Source organism: Notothenia rossii (assembly GCF_949606895.1).
Source record: "Notothenia rossii genome assembly, chromosome: 7".
Lineage (NCBI taxonomy): Eukaryota > Metazoa > Chordata > Actinopteri > Perciformes > Nototheniidae > Notothenia > Notothenia rossii.
The window spans coordinates 8,473,184-8,482,965 of NC_136905.1; positions in this window are offsets into that span (position 1 = coordinate 8,473,184).

Genomic DNA, 9,782 nt, shown 5'->3' on the forward strand with positions numbered 1-9,782 from the left:
TCCTCACCCTGCGTCTCCTCACCCTGCGTCTCCTCACCCTGTGTCTCCTCTCCTCACCCTGTGTCTCCTCACCGTGTCTCCTCACCTTGCGTCTCCTCACCCTGTGTCTCCTCACAGTGTCTCCTCACCGTGTCTCCTCACCCTGCGTCTCCTCACCCTGTGTCTCCATACTGTGTCTCCTCACCCTGCGTCTCCTCACCCTGTGTCTCCTCACCCTGTGTCTCCTCTCCTCACCCTGTGTCTCCTCACCGTGTCTCCTCACCTTGCGTCTCCTCACCCTCTGTCTCCTCACAGTGTCTCCTCACCGTGTCTCCTCACCCTGCGTCTCCTCACCCTGTGTCTCCTCACTGTGTCTCCTCACCCTGTGTCTCCTCACCCTGTGTCTCCTCACCCTGCACATAGGTTCTCACTTCCAGACTTGTTGTTGTCATTGGGGGTGATGAAGAGGATGCAGATCGTCTTCATCTGTCCCTCTATTTACATTCTCTCAGCTGAGTCAGGGGACATCTGCCAGTTGACCAACAGTTGCGATCGTTTGGCCTCCAGAAGTGTTGATTCTAAAAACCTAAAACAAATCTAACCCTAACTACTAAATGGTCTCAAATCATTCATTGAATCAGTCAAACATTGATTTAAAATAGGTGCTCTCTGGTTCAAGTCTAGATCGGAGCAAAAATACAGATTCCTAGATGGAGACTTGCCAGTTTGCATCCGAGGCACTGCCGAGGTATCCTTGAGCAAGGCACCAGCACCCCCAACGCTCTCGGGTGCCGCACCGTGGCAGCCTCTTTCGCTCGGACACTCTGACTCTCTGACACTGTGTGTATTTCGGCGCTTTGTGTGTGAAAACTGAATTTTCCCTGTTGGATTAATATAGTATGTGTTCATCTTACTTTGCAATGCAATTAATCTTACTAAGAAGTATTCAAGCTTTGACACATTTAAAGTATATTTTTAAAGACAGACACAGAAAAAGGCATGTCATTGGTGTTATCAATCTCACTATCTCAACCATACCTGTACCCTCTGCGAAGCACACAACAGCTCGTTTACCCTTTATAAAATGCTCTTTCCTTTTATGAGGGGAAATAAGGTGGGAAAAAGTCTCCTCCTCTTCCTCTTCCTCCTCCTCTTCTTCCTCCTCCTCCTCACAGTAGGTGGATGATTAGGTAGGATGCTGAGTGTAAGTGTGACAGCTTTCAGACTCCCACCTGGAGTTGAGTCACGGTGAGCATGTGATCCTGTCGCCACGGTGACTCGGGTAGATCTGCTGCTTGTGTCGTCGCATCGATATAAAAAATGTCTCCTTTCACGAAATGAATCTGCTGTTTACACTCATTAATACTGCATGGGGAAATGATACTGAGTACATTTACTCAATTATTTAAGAATACATTTAAAGTACTTGTACTCTGTTGCCATTTTATGTTATTTCATGCCAGTGGTGGAGTGGCATAATAAGTACTCTTACTTGTTGTACTTCAAATACATATAGCTTTTTGTACTTCTTAACACTTACTTATAAGATTTTGAGTTCAAAAATATAAATAATTACGTTTTTAGTCCAAATCCTAACAAGTGTGCACATCTGCCCTGCCTCACCTTAGGACATGTCGACCAGACACCATCAATAATTAGCAAATCTTAAATTCACTTAAAATGTTTGATAGTACATTGCTGCAAATAACAACAACATGTATGTTTTTTGAAACAGTAAAGTCTTACCTCCACTTACCAGATTTCCTGCAGAGCTTTAACCACATAGTACTTCTTTCATACGATAATAGGATAGTACGATAATACTTTAATGGTCAGATCAAGTCTGAAAATGGACTTGCATCACAGCAGCTCCATGTGTAACATCAACATAGACAAATATCAAGACACAATACATGAAAAACACACAACAAACATCTAACATAACATCACAATCACTGAGAGAAACATGCTGAAAGACCCTTTAGCGTGCATTTGATCTGGGATAAATGCATGTTGTTTAACATTTCTAATGGTTATTTAACTCATATTTATCATACTCCTTAAATAGTGTCTCATTCCAAAATATGTTATTAATACATACATACCATCCTTGAGGTAAAATATGGTTGCCATGTTACAGCGCTGAGTCATAATGTCATCTCCATATACTTATTACAGGAAGCAGCAAATGATGTTCTGTAGGCCTGATGGGGATCGTAACTTTCTGCGTTGCATTGTCTGAGCACTAAAGGTTTGACATCATCTGAGAAAAGGAAGTCAGTCTCCGTGACTGTAAACGCACCCTGTGGCACGGAGCGGGTAACAGGAGAGCAGCGTATCTGGTGAGGTGAGGAGTCAGTTAACACACAAACAGCCACTCTTTTGGCTCCAGAGGAACCGGTGAAGGTGCAGTTGGCCTCGAACAGGGCCTCACTGTGTCAGCGGGACGAGAAGACAGAACACCAGCTGTCAGTTAACCAGGAACACTGCCAGTGTGTGTGTGTGTGTGTGTGTGTGTGTGTGTGTGTGTGCGTGCGTGTGTGCGTGCGTGCGTGCGTGTGTGCGTGTGTGTGTGTGTGTGTGTGTGTGTGTGTGTGTGTGTGTGTGTGTGTGTGTGTGTGTGTGTGTGTGTGTGTGTGTGTGTGTGTGTGTGTGTGTGTGTGTGTGTGTGTGTGTGTGTGTGTGTGTGTGTGTTGGTGCCAGTGAGAGACAGTGCCAGCGGTGAAGTGCCACTAGACAGATCTGGTTTCCCTCCCTGAGTGTGTGTGTGTGTGTGTGTGTGTGTGTGTGTGTGTGTGTGTGTGTGTGTGTGTGTGTGTGTGTGTGTGTGTGTGTGTGTGTGTGTGTGTGTGTGTGTGTGTTTGTGTGTGTTGCCTCATCCCACGACCTCTTACCCTCTATCAAGCCACACACGTAAAGAGTAGTTTTTTAGCAAGTTTTTTTACAAAATAAATTATTTAGGTGGCTGTAACTCAATAAAACATCTTTCTTGTCAAAGAGTTTGTGTAGCATTATCCCTAGAAATGATTCAACTGATCATTTTCAGGCAACAGATGTGTGAATTGCATCTTCTAAATCCAGACAAGCAACTTGTAATAAATGTGTCAGTTATTTATGAATGATCAATATGTTCAGTTACAACATGTCACAGAAACATAACGACAGAAACAACACATGTGATAAACTAAGGGGCGGGACATCTCTAAGCGGTTGACCAATCACAACAGGGCCGGTCAGCTAGCCAATCAGAACAGACTGGGCTCCGGTTTCAGACAGAGGGTGAAAAGATTTTGATTTGATTGTTGATGATACAAAAGTTGATCCATTTACCAATGAACTCATTGCGCATTAAATTACATTTTTCTTAAAATAATTTATTGAAGGGTTCTCAACTTGTTCAGAACTCTAGTTCATTAAACATGAATACAGTTTCATTAAATCAACAGAGAATTCGTTTTCATAAAGTACAAATAAATGATGAGATTTTGAAAAGATTACAGTTTGACTTGTCCTTGTGCTGGCTCTCACATTGTTATTCAGTCACTTCAATCTGTGTTTGTGGCTTTTGTGAGAACGTGTATAGGTTTTGATAAACTCAAACGTTATGCTGTTCTTTGATTTCCTGCCATCTCTTCAATTTCAATGACGTGTTTACGATTTAATGCTTCAGGGTAAATCTGGAACAATGGTGTAATCAGCAGCACATAAATATCCCGCAGTGACTGTGGATGTGTTTTATATTTATTATTATAACGGCTCTGTTCTCTTAGATTTTCTTTCATCCCCTTTGCTTACACCGTGTCAATAAAATGCCAAAAACCTGAATGAAGGCAAGATGCTGACACTTTGCGGAAATTAACATGAGAGCGCTTTGGGAGAGATAAGGATGTGACGGTCATTTAGTACGTGTATGCCTCCTCCATTCCTGAATCACAACAGTATAATGGAGATCTGAACGTCATTCAGACACACACACACACACACACACACACACACACACACACACACACACACACACACACACACACACACACACACACACACACACACACACACACACACACACACACACACACACACACATTGGGCACTGAAAGGATGTTGCCCACCCACTGGATGACACATAACCCAGAGGACCCTGAATAACGCTCTTCTCAAAAGTCTTTAGAATGATGATTTTAAATGTCTCCAATTGATTCAAATATATTTAGCAATAATCAGAATGATCTGACTACATAACTGCTTGGTATCTAGAGCGAACTGCAAGATTTAGTCAGATAAACTACTCCTGAGAAAAAGTAAGATACTAAATGCTCCTGTTAGTAAATGGAGTTTGACTTGAGATCAAAGGTCAAAAGTGATCTTTGAAACTCGAGAATGAAACAGGCGTTTGTAAACCTGTATTATTGTGACAGGGTCGTAAAGCAAACATAGCGTCTAAGTGGGGAATGTGGATAGGGAGGGATGGGAGGCTGTGGCTCAGTGGTTAGTATGATGAACTTCGAATCAGGGGATAGCAAGTTCAAGTCCCACTGCAGTCAGCATGTCGTTGTGTCGCTGGGCAAGACACTTCACCCCAAATTGCTCCTGTGGTGATTGTTCACAGTACTGAATGTATGTTAGTCGCTTTGGATAAGAGCGTCTAACAAAATAACATGTAATGAATGTAAAAAGTGTTACGTCTGATGAAGATCATGAAATATTACAGCATAGACATCTATAAATCCAGACATTCATAGTGTCATACTCGCCCTTCTTTAAGATGATGTTGTTCTCTTTACTTCTGGCCGTGTGTTTTGATGATTCCTGTCTTTCACAATTGCTATACAAAGCAATAATTGCCTGTTACCTGCCAGCTTTACCTGCCTGCCATCACAACCTGTCAGACATGTTTCTTTATTAACGTATCTATATTGCATCTGCATATCTCTTTGTTGAAATGTCATGTCCTTCCTGCCTCTCCTGCTCTCCAAATCCTCACAAGTCGTCCTCTCATCCAGTGGAAAAGAGCATGAAGAAGCTGCTGAGGTGACCTTGAGGTAATATAATTCTTTGTTGCACTATACAATAATGTTTTTTAACTTCAATTCTTATCCTACTTTCCATGTGTTCACACAGCACAGTGAATAGGTAATTAGACGAGTGCTTTGTGATTAAGGCTAAGGCTTCAAACTGCTATAATACACACCACACTGGTCAGAAAGAATGAATAACATCAGCTCCCACACTGTGAATGAGCCCACAGCGCAGCACCTCCACAAAGGGACCCACAGTAGAGCCACACACGCACATTTGACAATAAAATCCGACAAAGCAGAGTATGATGGTGATTATGACACATAGCTTTGCCACCCACAGTGGTGCCTGTGCGAGGGCAGAGCACATCAAACTGAGCAAGTGTAACACATGCTCTGTGTCAGTCCTCCTCCCCTGCACTGGCATGTAAAGCATGACACATACTGAGCCACCTACAGGCCTGCTGTCTGCGTGCCCAGCTGATGATGATGGGGGGGGGGGGGGAGGGGGAGGGCCAAAGAGACGGATCTGCCACTGTCAAGTCTTCTCTGATTTTGGTGCAGTTTCTCCACTTGAAAGGGATTATTATTTGTCACATAATATAGAAGCTATTGAAACAATCCAAGACTTCAATAGAAAAAGAACTGCTGCTTTTATTAAAAATATATTCATATCAATTAGGGGAAAAAAGCACAAAGCCTACAAAAACAGATTTGTCTCACTCTTTCAGTTTAGAAATCCAATGCTGCATTGATTTGTAGTCACCAGGTCATGTGAGACAGATTTTTGTTAAAAAAAAATGTTTTTTGTTTTATAATGGTAAAACAGAAGAGGTGTGTCCTACTTGTCCAGTGTCGCTATCGAATACTGCTTTGATACGTTACCTCAACCACATCATAGACTCCTTACATTAATGCACACAATGTACATCCATATCTGTTTTATTTTTTTATTACTGACGATTTTTATTCCATATTTTATCCAATTTTATTCCATTCTATTTCTACGTAAATACTGTAATATTTTACTATATTTTTTATTATTTTTAATATTTCTCTCTATCTGTGTTTTACTTTTATGTATGCACCATGACATCAAGTCACATTCCTCGTACGTGTCAACCTACCTGGTAATAAACCTGATTCTGATCCTGATTCTGATATCACTCCACTGGGTCACATGACATGGAGCTTCCTTCATTTTCCAAACACGTTTTCCAAATGACACTCGCAGTAATGAATGTACTGCTGCTGGATGTGATTTATCGCTGCATCCCACCCTCAGTTAAAACGTGTGAAGTCATGTTTGAAAGGAGCCTGGGGCTGTTATGTGGCTGCAGGGGCTTGTGTCCGGGCTCAGGGCTATTCTCTGGATGTGATGAGCATTTGGTATTCCTGGGTTATTCGGTGGCCGAGCCTCTCTGTGATCCAATCTGAGGAGGGGGCGAGTGACCCAGACTTAGCTCGGTGTGAGGAAGAGTAATTGAGGATGAGAGACAGAGGGAGAGGAGCCGAGGCTGTCACAGGATCTGACCTCTTCTGTACATACAGTACATGCCTCACTCACACAATCACACATACATACACACACTAACCTACTCTAAATCTGGCCTCGCTGTGACATATATGAGAGCGTGGAACAGAGGGAGGGATATTTAGATAGATAGATCTTTCCATCTATTTTAAATCTAGATGATAAAAGGTGAAGAACTTCAGTAAAAACTGCTTTTAAGGATTGTAAGTCACTAGTATAATTGTAAACTCCACAAAGCAGTGAATATTGGGATCTCCTCCGTCCAGATATTTATGTCTTTGAAATTGACGGAGAACAAGCATTCGATTTTGTGAGAAGCGTCTGTACGTAACACTTTAAAAGTTCAATCTTATTTGAATCCAATACAGTAGCACTTACAATAGTTGGGCTTGTTGATAGTGTTGAGCATATTTGTATAATATCAAAGTCATGTTTATGTTCATGTGTATGACATCATCATAATGTGCCTAAAACGTGGTGATGCTAATGAGCATGCGCAGAAACAATAAACGGCTCCTACTCCAGGCCAAACTCTGAGCGATAGTGGTGGTGTGTTTTTCTGTCCGTTAGCATACTTACACTACTTTGGCTGACTGCAAACGTGGAGACGTCTGCTGAATTATGTCTCACGCAACAGATAGCTAATGAACTTACAGATTATTTTCAGTTTTGAGTTTGTTTCTTCATAGTTGGATTCACCTATCTTAAATTGATTTGGATAAAAAGTGTCAGCTAAATGAGATTTAATTTAATTCTGACCCTGAGAGATATTGTATAGCGCCACTATCAAGCCAGCCTTTCAATTTTAAAAGAGCAATTGTTCCATTCATTAGCTGTACATTTGAAATGTACTCTACATACTTATGCTCCCAAAACTTAGAAACCCTCTGATTTTGGTTGGGCTCCCGGTATCCTCCCCTGCTCACAAGGAGGAAAAAACAAGCGTAACAAAAAGAGAATTTAAGATGAACTTAAATTATGCTATATTGGAAAAATATATTGTGGGGCCATACCTATACAAAACATGTCTGTGAAGTGTTTTGCTTAAAATACCAAACAGTTCACCCATTGTAGCTATGCCTCATGCTCATAACCCTCGTTTGCAGCCCTCTTAGAGAAACGCGAATTTTGGGTCCTAAGCTTGAAAAAAAAAAAAGAGGAGGCTGAGCTAATGCCCGATCAGAATTATACCGGAGATAAAGTTAAATTCTGCCGTGATAAAACGCCATCCTGTTTAAACCACATCAAAGATTATTTCTGAAACAGTATGGAGCTCAAATGCTTTTTCTCTGCGGGTTTATCACAAGGTGAGTTCCTTTTTTTATTTCCTGCTTTTTAAACACATGTGCTCTACGGTACAGGTTAGCTCTGAGTGTTAGTGAGGTTTGCTAATGTAAACAAAGACGAGATTACGTCCAAAACACGTCAGGCATGGTTTCTGATAGCAACTTTCTGTGTGTCCGCTGACGATTTGACGTCAGAACGGCAGCAAATCTGTATCCGCTCGTTTTTAAAAGATTTGGGTACGGAGGAAAGGAGAGAGGGTTTTATTTTCTGATGCTGCGTGAGTTCCCTGACACACCGGGGACACATATTTATGTATAAAAGACATCACAAAGTGCATTTTGCATGATAGGTCCCCTTTAAGCTTACAAAAAAACAAATAACAAAACCTGACTAGACTGGAAAATATCCTTTCTTAGTTGAAGCTTGGCACGAACATCAATGGAAACAAACAAGACGAACTGACACAGGACAGGGGAGACACAGGACTATTTAAACATAAAGGCCCTGACACACCAAGCAGTCACCAGAGAACTCGCCGATGCCGACGCCGACTGTTGCGTCGGCATGTTCTCCTGCGTCTTGGCCATGTGTCACACTGGAACACACCGCAAAGACTTCAGCCGAGGACGTACGAACTGCGCATGCGTGAGTGGCAATAACTCTCCTTACCAGCAGGTGGCGGTAGTGTGTATTCGTCATTCAAAAGAGACAACAACCGGAAGACAGAAGAAGAACAGACTACGTGATTTAAACAAACAACAAATAGTGTGTGCGTTCCATTTGCACTCTCGTCCATCGAAAACATGTTTCGTGCGGTACTGGAGCTATCAGCTATTGGAGTGTTGCTTGTGGAAGACATTCTCAAGCAACCATTTAGCTTCTCATGCACTGATTCGCTAGCTGAACAGCCACTCCGAGTGATTTCTTTGTCCGACTGCCTGTGGCCCACGCACGGCCGATTCAACATGTTGAATCGGCCGTGCGTCGGACATGAAAGGCCAAATAAGGCGTGTCACGGCCGACGGTGCGGGACACACCAAATTGAGTTTGGGCGACAGGGCACGCTTCGTCGTCCGACTAACGAAAACCGCCGATTTCGGCCTGGTGTGTCAGGGCCCTTTAGGTGAGTGGGAACAGGTGGAACCAATCAGGGGCGGGGCAGATGCTGAGGGTGTTTCTCAATGTCGAGTAAAGCTGCTCCAGAGCCATTATTTCAAGCATACTACGCCATCGAGTGCCGACGAAGGACTGTTCCAATCTCCAGCATACTTGGAATTCTACCGAGTCCGGCGTACTTCGTAGCGAGAAATTTTGAGGCTGCACATGTGTAGACTCCGCTGTCTTAAAATCCCCACAATGCTTTGCGCACGGACCAATTTCCCCAAATCTGTTGCGGAAAATGTAAGGTGGGGCCTCTCATATGACGCACACCTGCACACTTGCTAGCCTGTTCCACTCTTCGTTTTGCGAATGCCAGGAAGTATTCTTGCCTCGCTTCTGAAGCAAGTGACTCGGAAAACATGTGCGACCAAGCAAGCGTACTCGAGATTGAGAAACACCCAGATGATGGCGAGAAAAACACACAACGGGAGGAAGTAACAGGGCCTGAAATGAAAGACAAGAGGTAAGTACAAAATAAAACAGGAAATGACAGACAAAATACATAAACAAAACTAACACATTTGACGACACACAACAAGGGTTTTACGTTAACTTTAGGTAATTATTATTAATTTGTATATTATATGTAATGCTAAAGGCTAATTTAATAGGACTTTGTTTATAAAGTACATTGTGTATCATAGCTGCTAAGATACAATCGTCATTACCTTCTGGTTTCATTAGTAATATATCAATACAAGTTAATTACTCAATGTAACATTTATACACTATTTTAAGTTATGTATTGATGATAACCGAAAGAGATGTAAGTCTTTGAGAGATGGTTGGTAAAACATCTCTAAATA